This window comes from Gopherus evgoodei, chromosome 10 (genome assembly GCF_007399415.2).
Source record: "Gopherus evgoodei ecotype Sinaloan lineage chromosome 10, rGopEvg1_v1.p, whole genome shotgun sequence".
In the NCBI taxonomy this organism is placed as follows: Eukaryota; Metazoa; Chordata; order Testudines; family Testudinidae; genus Gopherus; species Gopherus evgoodei.
The window spans coordinates 24877054-24901318 of record NC_044331.1 but is presented as its reverse complement, the minus strand read 5'-3'; the positions used below and the strand labels follow the sequence as shown (position 1 = coordinate 24901318).

General features: G+C 39.4%; 1 protein-coding gene across 2 annotated transcripts in view; it reads right to left on the bottom strand.

Moving 5' to 3' along the window:
* UNC13C (unc-13 homolog C) overlaps nt 1–24265 on the bottom strand; it is a 391633-nt gene that overhangs the window by 363765 nt on the left and 3603 nt on the right. The window lies entirely within an intron of this gene.

Below are 24265 nucleotides of genomic sequence, written 5' to 3'. Positions count from 1 at the left end.
AGAACTGTGGACTGGCTAGCTCAGCCAGTTACAACCTGGTGCTAATAGTATTGAAATCATGGGTTTGATCCCCAGGCAGAGCCCACTAGGTCAGATTTACAAAGATGTTTAAGAGCCTAAAGCTATAACAAGGTGCTTAGTGGTTTTTTTTTAAAGTGCCTGTCATAAACAGATGGTTACGGGTTAATGTCTCTTTTACCTGTAAAAGGTTAAGAAGCTCAGTGAACCTGGCTGACATCTGACCAGAGGACCAATGGGGGGACAAGATACTTTCAAATCTTGGTGGAGGGAAGTGTTTGTTTTGTTCGTTGTTCACTCTTGGGGCTAAGAGGGACCAGACGTACACCCAGGTTTTCCCAATCTTTCTGAATCAGTCTTTCATGTTTCAAAATTGTAAGTATAGCCAGGCAAGGCGGATTAGTTTTATGTTTGTTTTCTTAACTTGTAAATGTGTTCTTTTGCTGGAAGGATTTTTACCTCTGTTTGCTATAACTTTGAATCTCAGGCTGGGGGCAGGGGTCCCTCTAGTCTATATGAATATAAGTACTCTGTAAAGCATTTTCCATCCTGATTTTACAGAGATAATGTTTACCTTTTCTTTCTTTAATTAAAAGCTTTCTTTTTAAGAACCTGATTAATTTTTTCCTTGTTTTAGAATCCAAGGGCTTGAGTCTAAACTCACCAGGGATTGGTGAGGGGAAAGGAAGAGGGAGGGTTAATTCCTCTTTGTTTTAAGATCCAAGGAGTTTGGATCTGTGTAGCCTCTCAGGGCAACCCAGGGAGGGGAGAGTCGGGGGGGGGGGGGGAAAGACAGGGATGGTTAATTTCTCCTTGTTTTAAGATCCAAGGGGTTTGGGTCCTGGGTTCCCCAGGGAAGGTTTTGGGGGAACAGAAGTGTGCCAGACACAGACTTCTGGCTGGTGGCAGCGTATCAAATTTAAGCTGGTAATTAAGCTTAAAAGTGATCATGCAGGTCCCCACTTTTTGAACGCTAAAGTTCAAAGTGGGAGAAAAAACCTTGACAGTGCCTAAGCAGGTTAGGTTTTATATTGAAATCAATGGCAATTGGGTATCTATCTGCATCTTAAATATCTTAGCAAATCTGGCCATTGCTGATTGACTTTTCACGGCCCTGACTAGTAAGCCTTCGGGTGAAATTCCCTGGTCAGTGTTACGAAGCACGTCAGACCTGATGAACAAAATAGTCTTGTCAGACCTTAAAATCTATGACAATTAAGTGCAAAGTTATTCCAACAGTTTTTGGCTCTAAAGCATTATCCATGTTATTGAGGGACAATTTACTCCTACATTTCACAGCACATGGGGAATCCGACACATATGGGAGATTCATGACATTGGTAAAATTTTCTAAAATGCGTAAGATATTTATGACCCTAGGGCAATAGAAGTTAGGATCCGAAGTGCACAAGTCACTTCTGAAAAGGGATTAGACGTTTTCGAAAATGTTACCCTTTAACCCCATGCATCACAATGTGCTCTTATCAATAAATTTACATTAATCTTAGCAGAATATTATCTTGACCAAAATCACCATCATCTGCTTAAACAGGAAGCTTCTTAAATGAAACCTAAACTCTCTTATCTAGCTTTAGGCCTTGTTACACACCTGAGCCAGGCTGGTTATCTTTCTGGTTGACCCAAGCTCAGTGTTATGCAGAATTAAGACACTGTAATATTTGAACTAGAAGTTAGGGAAACCGGGTTGTTTCAGCCCCAAGCAAAGTAGAAGTTAGTTATGACATTGACCTAATACTTTCATGTAGATGTAGATAACTTATTGGTAGATATAGATAACAAAGCCGATATTTGCTTTGAGTTTGTTGAAGCTGATATTCAAAGCAAAACTCAGGGAAGCAAACACACAGATGTTTTCATGGTCCCCTGTGAACAGAAACTGCTGAAGTGCCTACAACTCTAATTTTAAGTGCTAGACTCCATTTGGATATCAGCTACCCAGACTGCTCAAGTCAAATGAAATCAAATCAAGAAAAATATTAATGTCACTGCTGGTGGTTAATTACGATGATTTCTAATACTCAGGAAATCTGCTGGCTTTTGGCTCATTCATTTTAATTAGCAGAAGTTGGTTATTTAAACTTCGCTCTTTAAATTTTATCAAAATGATGCTATAGTGTAAATCATGAAAACTATTAGGTCTGGGGTATGGGCACAGCAGAGACAATCAGTTAAAGACACTCCCTGCCCTGAAAACCTCACAGCCTAAAAAATAATGGATAAAATCCTGAGCTCAGATACTGTATGTGAGCAAATGTGGGCTAAACGCCATGGAAATGCACTTTCCACTAGGCAACACGACACAAAGACAGTCTACGCTGTGGGAATTTGCATGCCATGTGCAGTATGAAGGAGGCCTCTGTGATGGGTCCCTGCAAACCACTTGAGAGGCAGGATAGGTAGCTGTGTCAGAAAGATGGCCAGTAAGTTTGTGCATGGCATAGATTCACATGGCTCCGATTCAGTGTTTACTGCTCCCTATAAATTCAGCAATAACCAGACATGGTCCAGCAGCATGAATGCCCTGACGTTTGCTGTCACCTTGAGACTTGGGATTCTACATTCAATCCCCTTAAAACGTCATATGAGCACAGGCTTTTACATGGGCCATTCTCCCATGACTGGGCCCTATATCACTGAAAGGTCTGTGGCTAATGTCTTGTTGTGAAAGGAAAACATGGCAAACAAGTGAATATTTTGTGAAAGAAAGCAATTGAATGAAAGTGCTGCCCTGAATAAATGAAGTGTAACGTGGGCTAGATCATGCCTTTAGCAAGTGGGCCACAGCAGGAGTAGTTCATGGGTACACCAGGAGGCACAGTGCCACCCTGGTTGTACTGCAGCAGAAGTAACTTCTGACACTTCTTTATGGGGTGCAACATACCCCCACCCTATGGCCATCCAGCTGGTTTATGCATATGAGGCAGAGCCAGTCTGCATTCCCTTGAGCTACAATAAGGATAGCTTTAATGCAGGCTGTGCGGTGTGAGGTAGGGGGAATCCTTCCTACACAAGTGGGCAGGGCTCCATCTAAGTTCTACGTAGCAGGCAAGAACTATCTTATAAAACAACTAATGACAGAAGAACAGGACAGATCAAATGCCCATCTAGCTAACTAAAAGGTGAGGGTTCTATAATTCGTGCAGACAACACAGTGTCTCCGCTCATATGGTTATTATTCATGACTTCACAAATTTTTATCACCATAAGATTCCAAGGATTAAACAAACAGTGAAGCAGGTCTTCTTGGCTCAGAAGTTGTTCTTGTTTTAGTTACATTTAATGTATTTTGACAATCAAAGCTAAATGCTTTACATCTGAATTGATGTACTGCAAATCCAGCTGAATAATCTGAATGACCAACTACACTCAAGATTTCTTATTAACAGAATACCAGCCCTTGCTGTTTAGTAGGGATTTCAACATAGCTTCCTTCAAGGTTATGTAAATACTATTTCATTGTGAAGGTTGAAGCTGAAAACAGCTACCAGTAAAGGACTCCAGAGATCATAAGAGACTAGTAAACTTAACATTATTTATAATAATTAATACTTTTATAGTGTTATCGTTTAAATCCCACTTGAGACACAATAAGATTGCCTTACTTTTATGACAAACACAAACTGCACGAACACACTGTCAATAGTTTCTTAAACATGAATGCTGGTATTAATTGCAAAAAACGCTGTTCCTCAGAACAACAAGAATCGAATCCTCACCCGAAGAGCCAGCTTCTTGCCGATGGGGCTCCTCAGCTAGGCAAGGTTGTAAAGCAGTAGCTTTATGAACCATGTTTCCTTCAGAAGTCAGTGGCTGTGCTGCTGGTCAGACGTTCAGGAGTTAATGGTGCTAGGACAGAGTAGGTAAATCTACGGTGGCATCCTGCAAAGCACTTGAGAGGTGGGAAAGATGAGTGTGCCAGAAAGTCAGCCATTACGTTTGTACATAACACAGATAGACAGCTTCATGCAGGCACATACAACAAGGGTGGCCAAGAAACTAGAGCATGTAGGTTAGATGGATGGAAGGGGGCTTTTAGACAAACAGAATGCAATTATCTAAAAAGGAATTTGGCCAGGACACTGAGGTTAAAACTTCTGTTGCTGTGTAAAATGCCATAGGAGAGGATCTCGGTTGTATGTTAAAAACACAGCACTTCCAGCACCCTAGTAGCCATGGGGAAGATATCAAAGGCAAGTACTGACCAGGTATAACCCGGTTTTGTTTATGAGATCTGACAAGATCACAGCTAGAAGTGATATAGCCAATCCAGCTATGTGAAGCGAGAGAGAGCTTTGAAAAATTAGATTTTTCACTGATGATGGCCATACTTCAAGAGATTCAGAGATCTGGTTCATATAAACATCCAATCTTACAGGTACTTATCCAAGCCATCTAAGTTTGTGTTGGCAAAACTGGACAGGAAATTTTGCTCTATTGTTGGCTCTCTCAAAGCATTTCTTGCTTTGGCTGGTATAGCTCTAGAAATTTCTAGTGACCAGGGATCTAACAGAGGCAGAAAACGTGGCAGTTCTGAGTTCAGCTTCTGCCCACAACCTAAGTTCCACTCACTTGTGATGCCAAAATAAGATGCCACTCAGAGCAAATGATGCAAATCTTCTTAATACAATAGTCTCTTTTCTTTCTAGCATGCTCTGCTCAGCAGCTGAATGGTTAGTAATGTGGATATTTAAACAGTCATCATCATAAGGCTTAGGTGTACCATACTATTGAAATTAAGAAGGACAGTTTGCACATCTCAGATCTTTTGTTCTGAGTTGTCTGCAGTCTCAGGCAGACATCAGTGCATTGGTTTAAATCTGTTCACATTTAGAAAGTTATCTTCAAAACCAACAAAGCTTTTGAGACTTATGTCCTTTTTTTTAAAAATGAAATCTTAAACTCTGGAGCAAGGTGGAGTCACCATGGGAAAGTGCAGGCTTGCTGAGCTGCTGTGAGTCAGCCCCATCCGGCTACTGGGATGAAGCATCCTCATCTACTCATACCTAAAACTAGGAAGAGAATAGGCAAGTGAAGATGTGTGTGGAGGGGAAGGGCATTATTGGTTTGATTATTTTTTCCTATGAAGTTAGCACTTGTGAAAAGTACCAGATGACTGGCTCCTTTTATCCACAGAAATGGCCTTTCAGAGCGCCTCAATCCTGATAGGCCTGAACACCTCTACAGACTACTTTGGTCTGCATGTCATCTAGGAGATAGCTCCTGTGCTGAGCCCCAACCTGGATGGCAAGTAGTCTGAACTCTGGAAGAGTTTTATTATTATTTTGTGATATAAACTGGGTATTGGACTGAGATCAGATCTGCATCATATTTGGTTGCCATTAAAGAACAACAATGTTCTTTCACATAGGACAGACTTGAACCAATAACCATGAGATACCACTGACTAGGGCATTGATACCAAGGTGATAGGCACTTCATAGGTTAAACTGGTAAATGACTGATGGATAGTCAAAGGCTCTGTATTCCAAGGCGAATCCTCTGTGCCACCCAATCTCTTGCAGTGACAAATAGTTTTTAAAAACATATTTAAACCATTATAAACTTTAAAAAAGTTCTGGTTTAACTGGAATTTTGGATAAATGTGTGAGATGGCTCTTTTTGATTTGCCTCTCCCTAGATTACATATTTTGTATAAATTCCTCCTTGATGCAACTTCATTGAAGCCAATCGAGTTACTACAGGGAGGGATTTGATATTTATGTGCAAAAATATTTTAAAAGCACAATTAAGACATATATAGGTTTGTCACCAAATTCTGAATGATGCCTACATTTTAGTCAAAGTAAAAGTTATTTTTCCCGCCACAACTAAAAATGGTTGATGCAGGTTTTGGTCATGCAGCTGTTTCCCCAGAGAGGTGGCACACTGACCCATCTCATCACTCATAATGATTCATTTCACTTAGTATTATCAAGAAGGAATAAATGATAACAAGTCTTCAACCTGAAGCAGATACAAAAGAGGCACATTCTTTTTTCCTAGATGAGGCAGTAAAACAAAACTGTACAATCACAAATGACATATGTAGGTGTACACACACACACACACACACACACACACACACACAGCTTCATACGGAATGTTTTAATAATCCAGATGTATTTTTAAATAAAAATATGGAAATCTGTGACAGCCCTAAGTGCATTAAATACATATTTTTTTCTATAAACCAATGTAAGTATTCGACAACAAATGCCATATCTCAGATACCATGAGCAATGTCTTAACATACTTCGAGGGTAAATTTGTGCAGAGATATTCCTACATAGCTGTGTGTATTCCAGCCCCAGACATTCCATATCTATGCCTTTGGTGCAAATAACTGTCCATCTCCTTCTCACCCCTACTCCCTATCTACATACATAAGTCAAGTAGTAGGGGCAATATTTTTTTTCCTTTTACACTCCTGTCAAACTGCCTGATCATCTCAAACTCCATTATATTTAATTAGATAATTAGTAAGGGGGGAGCATTTTAAAATGATTCACAGGCATCTCAGTTGTTACAATGTTTCTCTTGTCCAAGTCTGCCTAATTATAATATAATTTAATTAAAACAGAAAGAACAGAAGAATACTAAGTCACTGACTAAAGCAGGGGACACACAAACAAACCAGAATCACATGTCATTCTGTAAATAAAAGATCCTTCAGAGAAAATGAGTTTAAGTTAATGATGCTACAATATAAAAGCTTTAGGAAACATGTCACAGCATTAAGACATGATAATCAAGGTTTCCTGAAAGATAGCTGAAGCATAATTACAATTACAAATTGTAACTATGAAACCTGCTGACCCACTTTGCCTACTAGTAGCATGCTGCAGAATTAAGGCATCCTGGAAAGAAGCTCATCATATTTGTGTAAAAATATTAATTGTGGTGCAAATGATAGAAACAAAAATATTCTGCATCCCTTGTTTAAAGATGTGCAGCATATAAACTCATGGCAGAAAGACTCAGCATTATATGGACTGTATTTTGGCATATTCCTGATTAGTTGTGAAATCTTTTTCCTTCAGTCCATCTGCTCCTTTTCACCTGGTTCCCAAGCTAGTGCCTGGAAAGAGATCATGCACATAAGCCAGTTACTGCATTCCTTGTGCACCCATAATGGGAGTTAAGTGCCTAAATACCTTTGTGAATCCCATTCACACTGACTGCAATGGGTGTTTTGGGTGCATTATTGAGAAACCCAGGATTGGGCGTGTAGGCAAAAGCAACCTTATCAAAGGGCTTTGTAACATTCACTCTGCCAGATGATCCCTGTGAGATGGTCCGAAGAAAAGCAGCCTTGCCTAAACTCAATTATCGATTATACAATGAGAGAATATTAATCCCAGCCTCGCTTATGGCAATCAGTTGTATCCTGTGCAAGGATCAATTTGGCTGTACAAAACGTCGCTAAACAAACATCACAATGAACATTTATTAAAAGAACTTAATCATGGTCCAAAGTCTATTTGAAAATTGAGCACATTTGAGACCTGCTGTGGAGGACAACAACCTTTTTTCACTGTTAGCAAATGAACATTCCACCCCACTGCTTTCTAATAATAATATTACCATTTGCCATTCATGACGTACAAGATGCAGTGTGGCCAACCGATTGCTACTCTCCCACTCTCAAACAACAAGCTTGGAAGAGGAGAGGAGTGCTGGAAAAGCACATACCTCCATAGCAGAAGGTAAGCCAGCCGAGAAGGGGCTACTGAAGTGGAAGAGGGAGGTTTGCTCTCATGATTTATGATATGTTGATGGGATTATAGCCCCATATGTCACCAGAGATACTTCAGCCAAAGAAGTTTGGAAAACTTCCAGCAACAAGCAAACAGATGCTAAAAATCTTTCGACACTGTTTATTTCCCAACACTTGTAGGCAGCATACAATTCTATCTCACGGTACAAACCAATACCAGAATTGCACAGTGATTTAAGGATCCCTCAATTTCTCTCTCAATATACTATTTTTGGACACGATAATTCTGCAAGGGTGTTGCAAGAACTATTAACCAACACCAATCATGTCGTTCCTTGACACAAACCCTTTTGGAGATGGAATTTGCAGGAATTGTATCACAGCATAGCTGTTCAAAAGTAGCATAATTTGTGGGTGTTTGAAGGTATCTATGGTCATGAGCACTGGGTAGTTTGATTTTAACAATTCCCTAATTACAATAGTATATAATTGCTAAGTAGAGGAAATAAAGTGGTAACAAGTAAGTCCAAATAAAGGCACCAAATTAAGGAAATAGATTGCCTGTCCAAAACAATAATACAATTAAGCCATGCAGAAATAATAGATGTTGTACCCAGAAGCTAAAATTATCACTACAGTGCAGAATATTAAGGCAGATAAGCCTAAAGGATGTTCTATTGCCTAGAGCAGACTCTCGGAAGATATAGTGTAGTGCTTGAAAGCTAATATTAAAGCTAGTACATCACAAGAGATGAGTGATGCTTGTCTGATACAGAAAAGGTCAAACTTAAATAAAGCTTTGTTGACAGGAGAAATGGAAAAATTGCTGCTAGCAGTTCACTAGCAATGAGGTAGAAAAATTAGTAGCATACACATTGAGGGTCAGACTAGGAGGTTGCAGGGGTGTAAATGAAAGTAGAATTTTGTCCAACATGGACATTTGATATTTTAAATCAAAATAAAGGAGGAACATTTTTGCCTACGGAATTTAAAAGCACAAGTCCCATTGACTTGCAATGGTTCTTGTGCTCCTAAATACTTCCAAGTGCTTTTCAATATCTCCCTCAAAAGGAATTATTAGGAAAATGTCTACTATGACCCCTTCACTGCCAAACTTGGGCACAACACTAGTGTCTCTCCAATTCTAGTGCTCTGTAAAATAACTGTTCCTGAGAAAGACTGGGTTTTCTTTTGCCTTTTGTTTGGGGCCTTGCTGGCTAAGTAGCTGTTGGTCAGGCAGAATGATACTGAACCTGTACATTGCACATTTTAAGAATTATTTATTCATATCTCAAAGCACTATGAAATGATAAAGTTGCACAGTGGCCACACAGGCGCAGGAAAAGGGTGATTATTGTGTGACGTCTTGAGGCACAGAAATAAAAACAGCAGCAACCAGTAATCAGCATCCAACAAATTAATGATCATTCATGAAAGGGAACACATAAGAGACTACTATTCCCTTCTAGGTCCAAGGCAGTCCCACATTCATGCACGTGTGGAGGATAGATATATTGCTGGTAGTCCCTACTTCATCTCTATGGGTTATACTCAATCCTGGCATGTACTGGTAGACATTTAGGGACTTCGGTGGAAGGGCATGGGAATATGGGGAGGGGAATAAGGTGGGAACATAGGGCACCCTCAACCTGCTGTATTCTAGAGAGGCCAGCAGCGGGTAGTACTAACCAGGGAGCTAATATGGCCTCGCTGGTTGGATGTGAGCTGATTCACCAATCCCTCTGAATATTCTCTGCTACTAAAGTTCCTATGGAGCCCAAGTGCAAGTAAAACCTTTCCTATCTAGCATAACACCTAGAAGAGGGTGGCAGCAGAAACACTACTAGGGTTGAATCCATCGCAGACTGCAGTAAGCTTTGCTGGTGCGGGAAGTGAAATCTACATTTCCCTGCACCAGTCAGGCTGAATTCTGCCTTAGGCCCACGTTCTGTCCTCTTACAAGGGGAGAAAAAGCTTTTTGCACATAGAACGTGCAGTATTGATAAACGGTTCTTCCCATTCTTTCATACAGAAAGGATCACCACACAACTAAACAACAGAAGCACTGGGCTCCATCTTCCAGGAGTAGCACTACTGAAGTCAAGGGAGTGACACTGATGTATAATCAGTGGAAGGAGGTGAATTGGTGTCATTAAGTATTTGTAGAGAAAATACATTGTGAAATGGTTGCAGGCTTGGTAAACCTAGGATACATAAAAATCAAAAGGATTACAAGGGCATGTCTGAGATACAAAACATTTCATTCCCTCAGGAATTTGTGGCAGCATGTGCTTCTGAAAAAGGCAGGGGTGTGTTTTATTACACAGATTTGTAAATAACAGCTGCCATGCCTTCTTTTCTTTTCAGTGTGAGAGCCAACCAGAAAATGATCAACCGTTAAAGTGATTTTGTGGGCAGTTTAAACTAAAAAGCTCAACTCATTACAACTCAAATACTTTTATTGAGCAAAATCACAGGCATTTGAGCATTTAGATCATGACAATTTAAACGTATTGCTCATACTGTGATAGTGTTTCAGTGAAACTCCTGAAAGGTCTTATTATTTATGTCTGGGCTTGTCCATATGGAGACAGAGGGCAGGAAACCAGAGGGTAAATCCCCAGCACAGTAAGCTTGCTATGCTCTAATTCATCATGCAGATCCTGCTACCGCACACTAAGTTTTGTAGTGCCCTTTGACTTACCTGCACTAGAGAACTTTTAGTGCAAGGTAGCAGGCTCCACACAGTGACTTAGCATACAGCAAGCTACTGTGCTGGAGATTTACACCCAGGATTGCTGTGCATGAAGTTTTCATGTAGACAAGTCCTTAGGCTAAAGGCTAACAAGGTCCAATCATTTTCTTTTTAAGCGAAATAGAAAAATAGCCCCAACCCCTGTCATTGTTGACATGTATGATATTTGAGAAAAGTGAAATTAGGACTCATTAACTAACAAATGGGAAATGAGACTGATAATTCAAGAACTATTGCCCCCAACAAAGTAATGTTGAAGCTGCTCTTGTTTTAAGTATTACTACAGTACCTGCAGATGCACAAGATGCAAGTCTAGCTCTTTTTAATATTTTTGCATTGAATTGTTTATTTATTGAATCTATTCATAAACCAGCTATCAATAAGCAGGTAGGAATTATGCAATGAAATCAACACAAAAAGTTGAAAATCATCATTAAAAATCCAACTCAAAATATAGCCACTCTGAGCAAAGGATGAATTTGTACAGAAGTGGCTAGTAGACTTAATCCAGCGATACCAAGACAGGAGACACTGAATATGGTTTAATTAAGCTGCAACTTTCTCAGATGTCTGGGATAAACTGGCAGATAAAAGAGTCAAATGCAGGTAAATCCATGTCAGCACCCCCTTCTTCTATCCTGGTCCCTTGTCAGCCCGCTGCTGGGACCTTACCATCCCCCACCTCAAATGAGGGTTAAGGTGGGCTATACAGAAGGGGGGTTAGTCATAGGAACCCCTGTTCCACTCCTTTAACAAGCATGTCCTTTAAGTCCATTACCAAGACATTTTCTGATCACTATCTCCTCCCTATGGAATACCTGCACTGAACACTCGCCTCACACTTATATAATGAGTTGTGACATCATAGTCTAACTCTTTTCCCTATGAACCCTAACAATGACATACACCCATTCCCACCGTGGGGAAGGTGAAAAAAAAACCCTCTCCACCTTGGCCAAAATTCCTACCCAGACCCCTGAGAAAGGAGCAGCCCGTGCAATGCCCACAGCCAGTCCAGATAAACTCTGGTATTGTGCCACTTCCAAGCGTGGGCAGGTGGATGCTACTCCACCTGGTTCAGCAGAAGAGGAAGCTTCTCCCATCGGGCTTGCCCTTTATCAGCTTCTTGCCCTTCTGGTCTCAGCAGGATGAGTCAGTATCCTACGATGACCTGCTCTGCTTTTGCAGCAGCAGCTGTGCCTAGAGTGACCAGATGTCCTGATTTTATAGGGTTAGTCCCAATTTTTGGGTCTTTTTCTTATATAGGCTCCTATTACCCCCCACTCCCGTCCTGATTTTTCACATTTGCTGTCTGGTCACCCTAGCTGTGCCTCTCTCTCCTCCCTCCCATGTTAAAGTGATATACCCTTTCCCCTAGCAAGTCAGGCAATGGCTTCCTCGCTTAAGGTGCAACTGGTCATTGTCAAGTATTTCATGAGCAGTCTCATGCCTGTTCACTGGAATACTATTGCCCTTTTATTTTAGCCATATCCTCTGCACTGCACAATAGAAGATGGTGTCACGCATGTTCCCTACAGCTCTGTTTTCCTTTCTAATAATGTGATCTTATGGATTGTAAATTCCTGAGCTCTGCATCTGACTTTGTCTGCAGCTCTGTTTGTCCTTGTCTGCTTGTGAATGCTCTGAAGAGATCTGGAGTAACTCCATTGACATCAGCTACTCTAGTTTCAGATCAATGTAAGTGACAGCAGTATGTGGCCCATAAAGCTCTATCCAAGAGTTAAAATGTTTTTATTATATCTAGATGTTTTCTATCAATTTACCACTACATTACACCAAATACAATGCTGATACTTAAACAGTATGATGAGTTGCAGGTCATATTTTACTCTTTGCATGATCAATAATAATCAGACATTATTAACATTCAACTCTAATTGAAACAATTATATATCACTATGATTTGGTTGCAAAAATGAGGTGTCAGAATTATTTCTTCATATTTAAATTGTTAATCCACATTAACCAATACCTAGTACTGTATTTTAATGTGTAAACCTATTTCTTGTTTGCTTAGACAGGATGCTCTTTGTGTCATTAATAGCAGAATAAATATATTTAAGTTTGTATCTAAGATACCTAACAACTGGATCATTAGACATTGCATTAGTTACAGTGGTTGTAGTTGAAATGTTCATTTTTGCCATAAAAAAAGAAATTAACATTGTGCAGTGTTAGAGATATGCCCTGTACTAAGCGTAATCTCTCTCTCTTTCTCTCAATACCTGTAATAAAATGGCAATTTTCCCCTGATAAAAACATTTTAATGCCAGCGATGATGTAAGGACTACAGCCTGCCAATGAATCTCTAGGGGTGCAAGTTTGGACCATTGTCAAACCTAATTGTCTTCAATCAGGCTCTGTGCAGCAGCAGGGATGTGCCTTGCAGAATCTGGCCCTAAAATGGTAAAACATGTTGCAGAGACTAATTCATCATGGAATAGAAACAGGGGAAATGAACAATCAAAACCTTTGTCCATTATTTGAATTGAATCTGAAACCTTTCCTGAGGTAAAAATGTACATTTACATATCCTAATGTTTTGGGTTTGTCTGGAAGCACATAGGACATTTTTATATTATTTCTGATACAATCAGAATTGTAAACCCACTTGCTCTTGTTTGATTTTTAGACCTATTTCTACACCTAAGATGTCATGATAAACATATATGAATCAAACCTCTACACCTTTTGAAGTTTACATAACCGAGAGCTCGGAGCAGAGTCTACTAACACTTCTAAGTTCATGATGGTACTTGAAGGGTTAATATGATTAATATCAATGAGAATTTTAAAAATGGGGTACGCACTTCAGTAAATGGTAGAAGGCACAATTCAACGTTTCTGTTTCAACACTGTTACAATTTAAAGTGTGATTCTCTGCTGAAAAGTGATTTGGCAGAAGTGGCATATGTATTGTCTCAGTGTCTCCACACTAAACATATCCAGTTTACAAGTAAAAAGTATGTTTTCCCCCACTCAAGTGCAGTGCAGACAACTCAGTCTGGGATACAATGTCAAGCTGTGGTCATTTAGGCTCATGCACATCAAATGGTAATATAGATTCTGCACAAAAAAATTGCTCCCAGTTATACCTTTTTAACTCCACCAAACTCAGTAAAGGTTGGTGGGTGGTAAAAGAGTAAGATTGGATGTACGTTAGTAATTCTATTGTTGTTGCGTGAGCTAGAATTTGAATCCAGTTGCTTATTCGCTCAAAACTAGGAAAAACTACAGGACTTTCAATAACCGAGAAGTTTTCTTCTGGACTATTTACCAGTGAGTAACTCAAATCCCCTTCTTCAGAAGGCTCCCTAAGTCATAGAAACAACTTGCCTGCTTCAAAACTCCTGTGTTGCACAACAGCAGGCCTACACCTGCATTTGATTATTCATGCACAACTTCATCATCTATGCTAATCAACATAATACTAACTCCAGCTCCACTGGCATACACTACAGTCTGACCTGCTAAACACTGCTCATAGAGAACATCAATGGACACTCATAATCCAAAGTAGCTCTAGGAAGAGCAATTAAAAATAGGCTCGGTCAATTGGAGTTTCACCGGAGTCAGCACCAAATTGAGACTTCAGGACCAAACTGCAGATAGAATTACAGGAACTCGATAGGTAGGGGAACTTTCAGAAATAAAAAAAACAACATGTTCCAGAGGAAATTCAACAGCTATGAACAGAAGGCAAACAAACAATCTCAAAACAAACAAACAGGCAATTACAGCTAGCATTGTTAGGTTAATAGCAAACAGCTTCAGAACTATCTCAGGAACATTAAGTACAAGTAGTTCTAGAGTTAAAACCACACAAGTAAAAAGCCACACACCGCAGCAGGCAACCACATATGATACTGAGTGTCGTGACCTAAGGGTAAGGAAAGAATTCCCAATTAGAAATAACCTGCCATTACAATACAACAGAACAGTGGCAAAGCCATCAATGGGACAGTTGAAGAGATGAGCTTGCCTAGAAGAAGCAGAGGCAGTCCCATGTTATTATAATTTTTTAATATTCAGGAGCCCCAGTCATTTATGACTAGCGAGACAGATGGTTGTCAGAAAGGGTAAAGTCATCATCCTCCCAACTCAAGTGCATGGCATCTGACTTACAACTGTAGCTGTAAGTATACCAAATACATACAAAACAAACCAAGCTTTTTTTGATATTCTTCTGACTGTGCATTGTTTTTGTCTGCACCACACTATGGTTGATTTCTATGATATGATTCCTCTGTCACAGAGTACTGAAGAGTCTCACTATTGTGCTGTTCCCCATTCAGATTTCTAGTATGAAATGATGCCTACTCATATACTATATCTCCTGCTCATACTATACTTTACAGGCATGTTTATTAGGAAGTTATGTTACTGAGTCTATAGTCACCTAAATAAAATATATCACATATTACTGAATATTCACAGTGTGAAGCTCTTATAGATTTTATTATCCATCATACTAATTCCTGTTAGTGCATTATTTAGGAAAAATAATTATGTGTAAAAAAAGATACAGCCAACAAGATGGCACTGATGGGAGCAAATCAATTGCCATCCTTGAATAAAGATACTTCTCCTCACTCCAACTTTTGTCCCATAGGTACCTCTATAAGCCAAGTCCAATACTGTGCACTGTTTGGTTGAACTGTGCTCATTAGAAGTTATTAGAGGACACGTAAGGAATAACTGGGGGTAAAATGTGTGTGATGTGTTGAGTGAATGTGAGCTATGAGCTGGCAGAATGCTGTCATGCAAAAAGGTGTGTTTTAAGGGCAGTATAGAACATGCCTACTTGAGGGGGTGCATATACAATCAATCTGACTGCAGAATACTCTATACGGAAGTGATGCAATCACTGTATATAATACAAGACCTTAAGATATTCTTCATTTCTCAGTTCTCACACACACAGAGATGACAGTTCTTCATACTGCAGTACAAGGACTTTCACACAGGTGTCTTATCTATAAAGCATATTTCTGAGATAAGAGACAGCTGAAATCTTGCTTTTCTTTCCACCCTTTTTCACTGTTTTTAAAGCAAGTGTTTAGCATTTGGGGGGGTTGCTTGTTTTTAATAATAAAAGGTCAAGCCAGCCAACCGGCCTGTCACGGCTCCCAATCAGCACTTCCAGAATCAACACTGCCTAGAGGCCTCTTGAGAGGCATTAATTCCTTTCCCTCCTTCTTGTGCTAAATGAGCCAAGAAAAGTAGTGAGTAATGGTTGCAGAATAGGATACAATATGATTGCCAAAGTCAGCGGGTGAGGGATTAAACCATATATTACATAGAATTAATGTATACTTCTGTTCCCACCTCCAGGGAATTTAGGCTCACTCACATGAAAGATTAGCAAACTGTAAGGCTTCAACTGCAGAGACATTATAAAGGGAAAATGCAGCAGTTTCCTGCCTGCAGGTGAAAGCAAGATCTTTTCAGGGAAAGCACTGCCTCTATATAACTCCCTTTGGTAACACATCTACTTCCACATTCGCTTCTAGGAGGAGGTGGGGATGGAAAAGAAACCACACAAATACTAGTAAGCGTATATGCAGCACTTCACAATTTCAGTTATCTGTAAAATGCTAAGTAATTAATCCCTTGTAGTAGCTGTATCCTCACTTTACAGAAAGGGGAAAAGGAGGCACTGAAAGGGTAAGGCAAACATTTTCAAAAGTGGCCTTTGATTCTGTATACCTTAATTTTTGGATGCCCAACTTTCAATACCTAATTTTCCAAGACAGAGCTCACTTTAAACTTCATGGGAGCTGGAGGTTCTCAGCAACTCTTGAAAATGGCACCCACACTTAGAAGACACTTTTGAAAATATGGACCAAAGTAATTTGCTGAGGCAACAGAGCTGGTAACTGGCAGAATATAATTCAGAAGTTTCTGGGTCCTGGTCATGTCCTCTAAACACTATAGCATGGTGCCAGGAAAGAGAGGAAATAAGAGGTTTCACATTTTTATACTTTATGGTTAATTCTCCCTTTTTCTCTTTATATTTTTGTCTTGGTTTTCAAAACTCTTGTATGGTTTGGAATAGAGACAAACTTGCTCCAGAACATGAGGGGTGAAATCCTGTCCCTATGAAAGTCACTGGGAACTTTGCCAATTGACTTTACTGGAGCCAGGATTTCATCTTAGATCAGAATCCCCTCCCTAAATGTGGAAAGATCAGTTCAGGATGCAAGCTTTAGGACTTAAAACCAGCCTTAGTTTGAACATGAAACCACTCCTCAAGAATTGCTTTAACTTTTGCCCAAACCTTATTGGTACAGTCTCCTCTCCATGTTCCTTCTGCCGTTCTTGTAAGATGAATGTGTAACACGGGGACTGTTCTCTACATACTGTACAGTAGGTCAGATACGGAAGAGGAAATTGTAATTTGTTGGATCATAGTAAAAAATAAACCCTCTCACCCAGAAAGCTGCCTCTCTCCATTTTGCAAATCAAACTATTCACCTTTTAATTTGCATAAGACAAAAAATAAAGAGAGGAAAAATTCTAGATGTTTAACTGGAAAAAGTAGAAATGGTGTTTAAGATCATTAAGTTATAAAGAAACGTTAACCTAAGTTACAGCTACATTTCCCTTCAAGGAGAGTGAAGATTGGCCTAGCAAGGCTTCCTGAGCCCAAATGTGGTTACCAGCAGGACAGCACAAAGCCTCAGTCATTTCCCTCCCACCAGCCATGTGGCTGATGGAGAACTTCTTCCAGAGTGGAACCAGAAATTGCACCATCAGCATCAATAGCTGCATCAAGGGAATGTAAAGTCTCCGGATCTCTGTGACACCATTGGAACCTGGCATAGTGTTGTTTGGTCTTGGTTAGTGGTTACACCCCATAGCTGTTTGTTCACACAACAAAAGGACCAGGACAAAGAATATGACCGGGTCTCCAGACCTCAGAAGCCTCCAGCACTACATAGGGCAGAAGACCCCAACTATGCTACCTCTTGTGGGCCAGCTCCTCTAGAGAGACATTGCTAGCTGTTGGATCAGGCAGCAGCTTGGCCAGGAGGTAGACATGGGAGTCTCTGACACCAGGAGAAATGCAGAAAGGTAGGGCCTTGTTCTAGTCCCCCACATTGTGTTTGTAGCTCTCACAGGAGTTCTGCACCACCAAGTTATCTAATGAATACTCTACAGATTTTAGAGCCAAAGTCTATAATCTTTATTCAAGTTTTGCTTGAGTAAGGACCTAGGGTTGGCGCAGATATGTTCTTCTATCACAGGGCCTAATTCTTTAGCTTCACTATGTGCGGAAGTCCCATTGAAATCAATGAAAATTTGGTCAATAGACAATCTACAGAACTGAGCACAAAGAACATATGGCACTCAAAAGGCAGTGTGAATGAAGCACGAGAATCAAACAAAAAATTCTACTGAGTCTAGCAAAGGTTTGTAATATTGGGCTTCTTTCAATAGATCACAGAAAGAAAACAAGAGGGACAGTCTATACTATGAGTTATTTACCAATTTATGTTTTTCCGGTCATTAAAATGTTTCATGTCTGGGTCTTTATTTTCCTGGTGGATTAAACATGCTCTCCATACTTCTAGTAATTCAGATAATTTAATTTCCACACCAAGAAATAGCAGTGTGGATCCCTTTTATCCCAAAGTCATTACATTAAAATTATGCAGTATTTTTCATTTCTAAAATACAGGGATCTAAGGAAAATGCTTAAATATTTTGGAACTAAAAACAGAAATTGTCTTTTAGCTTGGTGATAAAATATTAATTTGTGCTCATTTCCATAGAACAGCACAGTGCAATTTATAAATATGTCCTTGAAACTGACATTCATGCGCAGGTGTTCTTTCAGCTCTGGTAAATATATTTTTAAATGTTTCTACTGAAAGGACACTGAACTTTGCAGGACTACTCTTTTTAAAAACAAAACAAAACAAAACTTTATTCCTCATTTCAAAGTATTTTAAATGCCAATAATTAGATGAATACTATCATTGTTGTAAAGACTGGGCTGAACAGAATTTGGTTGAATGATGCTTATGTTATAAAAATGCAAACTAATAAAATCTTAGATAAAGTTAATAGACTTTGCTAAACAGACAGGACATACTTCCTTACAATTAAATGGAGACAAATCTTTTCCACTTAATTTTATATTACCATGTATACATTTAACATGAAAATAAATATAAACTCAATTGAATAGTCAGATTATTAGATTTATGTTCAACATTGCACTAGATGTTGCCCTCCTGTTTGATGGAACCAGCTACTCAGGGATTCCCCTGTTCTATACATCCCCAACATTGCGGGTGTATTGAACTATGGCTGGAGGTGGTAGTATTGCTGGAGAACTGCTTCATTCTGCTCATTCATGGTGCTGAGATAACCACTGCCGGAAGATACAAGTTAGTAGAGTCTTGAGGCTGCTCTAACCTGCTTTGGGAGCCAAACTGGCCACCAGCCTGCCCCAGGGCCCAGGATCAAAGGAGTCGAGAGATATCAGGATAGCATAAAGCCACCTTTGACCACTTCTCATTTGGGGTCCTGCCCTGAGTTTTGGGGATTAGTCCCACAGAGAATTTAAAAGTTTAAAATTTACAGTTTCTCCCCATATTCACAAAAAACTCAACCATCAGAGAGCTACGTCTTGTGGAAGGAACTCTAGGATTTGACTCTCTTAAAATGATCCATTAGTGGCTCGTTATCATGCTGTCTCTCTGTATCCCTCAAGCACCTGAGACAATTTAAATTTAAAATTCTAAGACTATTTTTTTAAAATTCAGAAATCACAGATGACACTCAGGATATTTTACAAGTGGCCATTCTGCTGTTAATGCAGATATCTTTTTTTTTAATGAAATGGGGGAAGAGAACTTTCCAGAAATGCTCACTGACTTTTAGCACATAGGCCAACTGTGATTGCTCCCTAAAAAGAAACCTATCAGAAAGAGAAGAAGATGTGACAAGGTGGACACACATTTGCATAACTGTTTATCAGCCACAAAGTGTTAACCTCCTCCACCAGAAAGCACTTGGCTTGATCTTCTCCTTCAGTTTCAGCAGCCCTAATACAGCAACTTGCAAGTGCTGTAGTTGGACTTCAGGGCTGGTCCATGTATTAAAAGTTTTACCAGGGTAATCATGTTGGGTAGGGGATGTGATTTATTTGCTGATATAAATTTGTCTACACAATACTACATCATTATAAAGGTGTTTTATGCTGGTATAGTTTATTTGGATTCCCAACAGTTATATCAGTATAACTGTTTTCACAGTTGGTCCGTGTGTGAGCACCACTTTACCTATGCTAGCATAGTTAAAGGACCAAACTTAAGTGTAGACAATCTTAAATCCATAGGGTTTGATCAGGATACCAAAGGATAATATCAGACTATCACTATATCTTCAATCACTCCAGGCCAAAATCCCTTAGGTATATGGTACAGTACAAGTAAAACCTTGTTCCAGTGAACATTTTACTTTCAGATTTTGAGGCACAACAGCTAAAATTTTCTTGCTCAGTATCATTATTAACATCTATTTTCTAAAGTCTTTCCTCTGTCCAGGCTATTCTTTCAGAATAACACCAAGACAACATACAACCTATTATTAACAGTGGATTTTTTTACGTAGAGTCTTCCTGATTGGAGAGATGAAAATTGCTGTTAGGCTTTGTGCAGAAAAAGCATCTCTAAGAGGATTTTTTAAAAAACAAATGTCATTACATCACCCCAGTGTCAGGGGCCAGCTCAAGATCTATGCACAGCTTTACTTCCCCTTAAGCCTTCAAAACAGACCTTAAGTGGTGCATAGTACTTGTGCTGGCCCTCTGCCCAGGTGTGATTTTCACCCAAAACCCATCTAAAGCAGATCAAAACGTATATCATTTTAAAGCCACAGAAATGTCAGCCAAAAAACTTGGGATTCCTTAAGCGTAGCTGTGTGATAATTTTATGACACCAGCCAAGGGCTAGGTAGAGTTAACTTAAACAGAAGTGCTGTGTTTTATTTTTTAGCAGCAACATTCTTTCATACGTAAAGGTGGCAATACAATCCCTGAGTCTCTATATTTCTGGACATGAAATTCCCAAATGGATGCCAGTTGAATTTTTGATCATGTGAATGGCTGAGTCATTAAAAAAGACAAATGAAACTTTTCTCACCATGGTTTGTTAGTCTAGTGTGGACAGAAGCTAGCCTCCGGCATCCCTGGGAGAGCTGGCATCTCAGGCAAGGAAATAATGGCTTCCATCTCTCAAGTTAGCATAAGACAAAAAGGGCACAATCCACAGCCACTCACTATTAAAAAGCATTCTTATTTCCTTACAGTTACTGCACTGAGGTATCTCTGATACCAGAGTATTTTGCAGGGGTTCTCAAACTTCATTGCACGACCCGCTTCTGATAAAAAATAAATGACTACGCGACTCCAGGAGGGGGGATCGAAGCCTGAGCCCAACCAAGCCCCACCGCCCTGGGCATGGAGACCAAAGCCAAAACCCGAGACCTATCACCCGAGGCTGAAGCCTTTGGCCCCAGGCAGTGGGGCTTGAGCTTTGGCTTTGGCCCTGGACACCAGAAAGTCTAATGCCAGTCCTGGTGACCCACTTTGGGTTCCTGACCCATAGTTTGAGAACAGCTGTCCTATTGAAGTGTATTTTCCTGCTATTGCTCTTGGAACCCATCTATTCTTACACAGCACACACACACACACATCTAGAGTTTGGATGGTTTCACAAACCACAATGCTGTAGTTTGTGGTACAAAACACCCTAAGAGGTGCTTATAAAACTTTTAATCTCATGATTATCTGTGTGTTATTCACTTTCCCTCTCTTACATACATCTGATTACGCTCACTTCAGCAGATCAACAGGAACTTGTGGAAATAAATACATCTGCAGTGAGGCCACTGTGTATGTTATCTCCCTCGCTATAAAGAGAGAATAAAACCAAAGGTCCCTGGTGACATTTAACTCATGAGTTACTGGAGTGAAAATAACAGAATGTATCTATTTATCTGAGCTTTGCTGTGGGCACAATTTGGAGTAATGATACTATTATATTATCTAGTAGTATCTCTGGCTGACCAGAATGCCATCCATCAATCAGTTTGGCCATAAAGAAGAGATTGTCGGAATCTTTAAATGGTGTGCTTTATAGTAAAGATTCTTTCAAACAGCTGAACTGAGACCAAAACTCTTATCCATAAATAAGAAATCACAAGTTGACATAAATCACAGTTACCAGGGAAAATGATCAACAAGCTATTCACAGAAGTAATGCAGCCCTAAACTAGTCACATTTCTTTAAAAAATAGGACTGGTTACTGCAAATATAAATATAATACCCAAAACTATCCTGCTTAATTAGCTAACTGAATTTTAATGCTCTTTGGCCAGGCAAGAGTCAGCCTGTAAAAAACAAAAGGGGGTTGAAAATTGGCAGACTGGTGAAGGGCTATAAAGCTTAATATGGTTCTTTGTTTCCTATATTTATTTTAAATTACTTCAAAACTTCCATGTAATTTAAACACAAATTGGAGTTTAATGTTTTCTTTCTTTGGGAAAATGGTATTAAAAAGACATCCTTCTTCAGATATAGATTCGAAATACTCTAATAATGTCTTTCCCTTATCTGGGAATGAAATCTTTACTGTACCACCATCTTCCTGCTCACTGAAAAATAATGCAAGAAAGATTTGGCTGAAACAGTACAGTATGTCACTCAGCAAATGGAAAACACAGGGAACAAAATTTTAAAGTAAGTTTGCAAATAAAAAAGTTCCAAGTGTTATGTATATATTACAAGTTTAAAATCAGGGCTCCTGCAACACTACTGGGCATTCTAGACACACCTAAATCCAGGGTATATTGTAAACACTTAGATCCAAGTGAAACTGCCCATTTAACATAAAACATTACATCAACCATTAAAACCAAGCACTATGGGCAGTTATGTTTTGTTAGTAAATATGGCCAGGTGCAATAAAGGGCAGGAATTGAGAACTCCTACATCCTAACTACTAACAATGACTAATTATGGGTGCAATCCATGTCCTCCCTTTGTGGGTGAGGAAAGGACTAAACAGTGGAACCATTCAGATGTTACTGAACAGCAGGCCAAACAGTGAAGTAACACACATCATGATGCAGAGCCAAACTCTGAGAGGGCTCACTCTGTGCTCACAGGGGTCATGGACAGGCCAGGGGAGTAGAGTCAATGTCACCAGCTGGTCTGCCAACTACACAGATCTTCTGGTTCCCATGTGCTTTCCTCCTGGTGCATGGAATAGACCTGTCCAAAACTACAGCCCATGGCCTCATATGCCATAACTATGTAAGTGTTCTGTGCCCTACAGTCCTCTATCCAGGGAATAGGATTCAGTGCTCCTATCCCCATACACTGGTCCCTTGGCGAATAGCCAGGTGCACAAAACAAGAATTCCATCTCAGATTTTAACATACCTTCAGAAATGGTTCAAGAATTTACAATCCAGGGGGGGAGGGATAGCTCAGGGGTTTGAGCATTGGCCTACTAAACCCAGGGTTGTGAGTTCAATCCCTGAGGGGGCCATTAAGGGAAGTGGGGTAAAAATCTGGGGATGGTCCTGCTTGGAGCAGGGGGTTGGACTAGATGACCTCCTGAGGTCCCTTCTAACCCTAATAGTCTATGATTCCTATGATAGAAATACCAGATTTTTGTTTAAGAGGAAGCCTTCAGTAGATTTATTCTATTTAAATGCCTTCAGTGGACATCCTTTCACTTGCAGGAGTGAGAGAGGGATCACTTTTTCTACATTCCAGAAAGCTGATCATAGGAGATAAAAACACACATCTAACTTCTCATTTGTTGGTGAATATATTCTAAGACCTGGACTGTGTCTACTAGAAGTGGTCTTTAATATGAGTTTTATTCTATTATATTCTCTATATGTAGCTTACTTAACAACTGCTTTTCTAACCTTTATCCTGTCCCTATTCTATAATATTTTCTAAGCATCATGACTAACTATTTTTACTGTCTTTAAGTTTTGGTTACTAGTAACAAGCCTAGAGAGAAATGTATGTCAAACTGCTGACCCATTTTCCATAAATACAGTATCTGGTTCCTAGCATAGTATTGAAGAAATGTCTGCAAAATGCCAACCTATGATAAATGTTATCATTTAAATCCAACATGAAGTTTAGTTGAATGGTCCTTATTCGTCTGTGCAACATACTTTCAATTTGACTGCGCATTTATTGTAAAAATAATTTTCTAAGTACAAAAAACTTTATAGCATTCAAAGCTTCTGAAGCACTAATTACTACAAAATAAATTTCTTTAGCTGAAGGCACAATTCTTCATCTTTCAAATGAAAATATCAGATTATATTTTTTCACAGAAACTATTAAAAACTGAGCAAAGATTCAGTTAAGGTGACAATTACCATCTGCTAGTCGTGGTAATTATGTGGTCCTAATTAATTGCAAATGTTCTAGTATATTAATAGACTCAAAATATAGAATATTAAGAATGGACTCTCTTCTGTGGATTACTACAGTAATTAAATCATATAACCATTGAAAGGATATCTAAGTATGGAACCATTAATAAGGAAAATAAAATTTAGTAGACCAAGTAGTGTCTGTTTGTGCAATCTCTTTGACTTAAGCATGTTACAAGCCCAATATTTTTAATTTACACTGAAGCTATCATATATACCTTTTCCCCCTTTTATTTATTATCTCAGGACTA